Source organism: Rhinopithecus roxellana, chromosome 7 (genome assembly GCF_007565055.1).
Source record: "Rhinopithecus roxellana isolate Shanxi Qingling chromosome 7, ASM756505v1, whole genome shotgun sequence".
NCBI classification, from domain to species: Eukaryota; Metazoa; Chordata; class Mammalia; order Primates; family Cercopithecidae; genus Rhinopithecus; species Rhinopithecus roxellana.
Window position 1 is genome coordinate 90,320,727 of NC_044555.1, and position 4,396 is coordinate 90,325,122.

General features: G+C 45.8%; 1 non-coding gene across 1 annotated transcript; it reads right to left on the bottom strand.

Moving 5' to 3' along the window:
- Positions 1-436: 436 nt before the first annotated feature.
- Positions 437-541, bottom strand: LOC115898928. Its single transcript, XR_004058576.1, has one exon. It is a non-coding gene; the product is annotated as a small nucleolar RNA U13 (small nucleolar RNA).
- Between the last annotated feature and the right edge of the window lie 3,855 nt (positions 542-4,396).

Here is a 4,396-nt window from a genome sequence, read left to right on the forward strand (position 1 = left end):
AATGCAAGAAAAACAACTGGGGCTAAACTGAAGTTATTTAGGAATAAAACCCTGCACTATCATTCACTCCTTCCAGGCTAGCATCAGGGAAAATTCTGAAATTTTTGGGTGGACCCATATACCTCCCCCTCTCCCCCTTTTTCCTTTTTTGAGATGCAGTCTCACTCTGTCACCCAGGCTGGAGTGCAGTGGTGGCTCACTGCAATCTCCACCTCCTGGATTCAAGCGATTCTCCTGTCTCAGCCTCCTGAGTAGCTGGGATTACAGGAGTGTGCCCCCATGCCTGGCTAATTTTGTATTTTTAGGAGAGGCGGGGTTTCCCCATGTTGGCCAGGCTGATCTCAAACTCCTGACTTCAGGTGACTGGCCTGCCTCAGCCTCCCAAAGTGCTGGGATTACAGGTGTGAGCCACTGTGCCCAGCTCCCCGTTTTTCTACCTCAGATGATTAATGCACCGGTGTTGTAATGAGGTTTGAGGGAGGCACATCTCACGCAGTGTCATGAGAACCCACTAATCAACCTTACCAACCACAAAAAGGGTCTATCCCTCCTTTATGGAGAGGCATCATGGCATAATAGAAGACCACTGGCCTAAGGGCCTAAGGTCAAAATATCTGACTGTTAACCAGAGCTTCACTACTTCTTTTTTTTTTTTTGAGACAGCGTCTCGCTCTGTCACCCAGGCTGCAGTGCAGTGGTGCTATCTCAGCTCACTGTAACCTCCACCTTCCAGGTTCAAGTGATTCTCCTGCCTCAGCCTTCCGAGTAGCTGGGCTTACAGGCACCTGCCACCACACCTAACTTTTGTATTTTTAGTAGAGACAGGGTTTCGCCATGTTGGCCAGGCTGGTCTTGAACTCCTGACTTCAAGTGATCCACCTACCTCGGCCTCCCAAAGTGCTGGGATTACAGGTGTGATCCACTGCACCTGGCCTACCACTTAACAATTATGTGATTTGGAGCAATTCATTTGGCTGCACAAAGCCTCAATTTCTTTTTTTTTTTTTTTTTTGAGACGGAGTCTCACTCTGTCGCCGGGGCTGGAGTGCAGTGGCCGGATCTCAGCTCACTGCAAGCTCCGCCTCCCGGGTTCACGCCATTCTCCTGCCTCAGCCTCCCGAGTAGCTGGGACTACAGGCGCCCGCCACCTCGCCCGGCTAGTTTTTTGTATTTTTTAGTAGAGACGGGGTTTCACCGTGTTAGCCAGGATGGTCTCGATCTCCTGACCTTGTGATCCGCCCGTCTCGGCCTCCCAAAGTGCTGGGATTACAGGCTTGAGCCACCGCGCCCGGCCATTTTCTTCATCTAATAAATAGAGAAAATGTCAACCCCATACTCATCTCACAGGACTTCTGTGAGGGCCACAGAAGAAGATGCTTGTGAAGACACTTCATTAATTTGTAGTTCTGTACAGCTTTTGAGGGTTAGTATTCTCATTGTGAACTCTTTTACGAACTTCAGAGTATAAACAGGTCACGTCTGTTTCATTTTTCCAACTTCAATTAAGATAGATTCAGGCATGGTTGGGTGTGGTGGCTCACACCTGCAATCTCAGCACCATGCGAGGCTGAGGCAGGTGGATCACTTGAGGTCAGGAGTTCGAGACTGGCCTGGCCAATGTGGTGAAACCCCATCTCTACTAAAAATACAAAAAAAAAAATTAGCCTGGTATGGTGGTGCATGCCTGTAATTCCAGCTTCTCCGGAAGCTAAGGCAGGAGAATCACTTGAACCCAGGAGGCAGAGGTTGCAGTGAACCGAGATCACACCACTGCACTCCAGCCAGGGAGACTGCATCTCAAAAAAAAAAAAAAAAAAAAAAAGGATTCAGGCCGGCATATGCCTGGTGGTCAGGAAATCCAGTGGCAACTTCTCAGGCTCCTCCGTACTCCTCCAGGCAGTCAGAGAACATTGCAGGCCTTACACAGTCCACACAGAAGATCCTGGCTGACTGCTGCCTGGTGCTGGCATTGCTGTGGTTGGTTCTTTCTGCCTTCCAGTGTTACGAAGAACATTGGTCTCCTGTGGCTGCCGACCAATGTTGTTACTCTTGCTGCTGTGAAGTTCCCCAGACCCAGCTCCTATCCCAGGCCAGTGTGTCCCCACTCTCTCTGTGATTTGCTCAACCAAGGGTACCCGACTCATGGCACATGGACATCCATAGGTCACAGGGTTTTTTTTTTTGTTTTCTGTTTTTTGTAGAGATGGGGGTCTCGCTATGTTGCCCAGGCTGGTCTCAAACTCCTGGACTCAAGCAGTCCTCCTGTCTCAGCCTCCCAAAGTGCTAGGATTACACATGTGAGCCACTGCACCCAGCCTGCATTAGTCTGTTCTCACACAGCTATAAAGAACTACCTGAGACTGGTTAATTTATGAGGAAAAGAGGTTTAATTGACTCCCAGTTCTGTGGGCTGTACAAAAGCATGGCTAGGAGGTCTCAGGAAACTTACAATCATGCAGAAGGCGAAAGGGAAGCAAGCACGTTTTACCACGGCAGAGCAGGAGAGCGAGCGAGTGCGGGGGGAGCAGGGGGAAGTACCACACTCGTAAACCATCAGATCTCACGAGAACTCACTATCATGAGAACAGCATGGGGGAAATCCACCTCCATGATCCAATCACCTCCAACCAGGTCCCTCTCTTGACATGTGAGGATTACAATTTGACATGAGATTTGGGTGTGGACACAGAGCCAAACCATATCACAACCTATAGGTCACAGTTCTTTGTGTCTGGTCCCATCAGTCACACAAGTTTGTCCGTTCCAGTGCCCTGATGTCTTAGAAGTGCTGGACCCAGGATGGTCCAGGTATCCATATTTTATGAAATTCACAACTATTGCCCCTTTTCCAGTCCTAGGGAGTTCAACAGCACCAGATGGCTCATCCTGTATCCCCTAAACACAATACAGAGGTCACACCCTCTCTGAAGACACTTAGATTGTCTTCTCCACTAACTACTGTCCCAATCCAACAGGCAGTTTCTCTCCTTTGACCCTTCAAACACAAGAGACTCCTTTCTGGATCCCAGGACTCAGTTTCCTCCAATGGACTCAGCTTTTCAAACACACCGCAAGCTAATTTATGTTACACTTCCTCCCCCTTTCTGTTTTGAGAATTATCTTATGGTGGCTAAGGTGATAGATACCAGTGTCCAAAACCTAAGTTTATCTGATGTGAGGACATTGAGATATAAATATCTATCATATCTATCTATTTATCATCTCATGGCATACATTTTAATCCTTTAAATGATGAACTTTCTGAAACGCACTCTGCCCAACCCTACATTCACAAACAGGAAGTCTTTTCTGGTCTGCTTCCTGGTGCAGAGACATCACTGTATGGCAATGTTCTTGCTCTCCTTCTGCTGTCAGTCTGTGAGTGAATATCTCAAATTCTGGATCAATATCCCTGCCTTTTGCTGTCCTCTTTCATCTAATTCCCTATTTTCAGTGAAACTGGATAACAAAATTTGCCAGAGTACTGTACAAATAAAACATTGGTAAGTATTTGGCTTGGTAAATATTTGTTAAGTAAATGAATTGGGTGTTCAGTGATCTCTCGGGGGCTTCTCTCATGGGCCAAAGTGCATGAGTGTTGTAATAGTAATTTCAGTGGCTCTGAGGCCTCTTTTGCCTCTGCCAGGGAGAGTTATATTCCACGGAGTTGGGGTTGCCAGGAGAGTGGCTTTCAGAAAAGTGCAGCATTGCAGATCTATTGTTTTCCAAAAGCAACAATTGTGAAAAAATTAAAAAGTAGTTTTGGACCACGAATCAGAGACCAAGGTTCTGTAGACTGGCCAATAGCTATCAGAGTGACTTTGGCAAGTCAACCACCTCTCTGGGTCTCTGTTTTCTAGCTTTTAGTAAAGTCAGATTGGATTAGTAGTTAACTATTTTTGGTTTGCAATCTCCTTTGCAAACCTGATTTTAAAAAAAATGAGCCCTCTTTCCTGCGTCATGCATCTCCACACATATACACAAAACTCAGAGGCCGGTTTTTCATGGCCTCTCTATAACCTATTCCAAGATCCCCAAATTAAGACCCTAATGTCGTACCTTCGATGATCACCATAATTTCCTCCAATTTTGAATGATAGAAATTTCAGAAATTGCAATGTGTGACTTAGGGAAATTTTGAAGGGTATAGAGTTGTTCTCAGAGCTCCTCAATTGTATGACCTCAGGAAACTATTCAAAAACCCCATCCTAAATATAATGCTTTAAATTTAAAATGTGAAGTATGTTTCCCTACTGTGAGCCCAACTACAATTGTTGGCTCTTTGAGGTAATTTGTACATAATAAAAAGGAGTGTTCAGTATATTTTAACATGGTAATCAGATAAGAAAGTAGTTTACCTATTGTTCCTAAAACACCTGATTAATTTACTTTTATG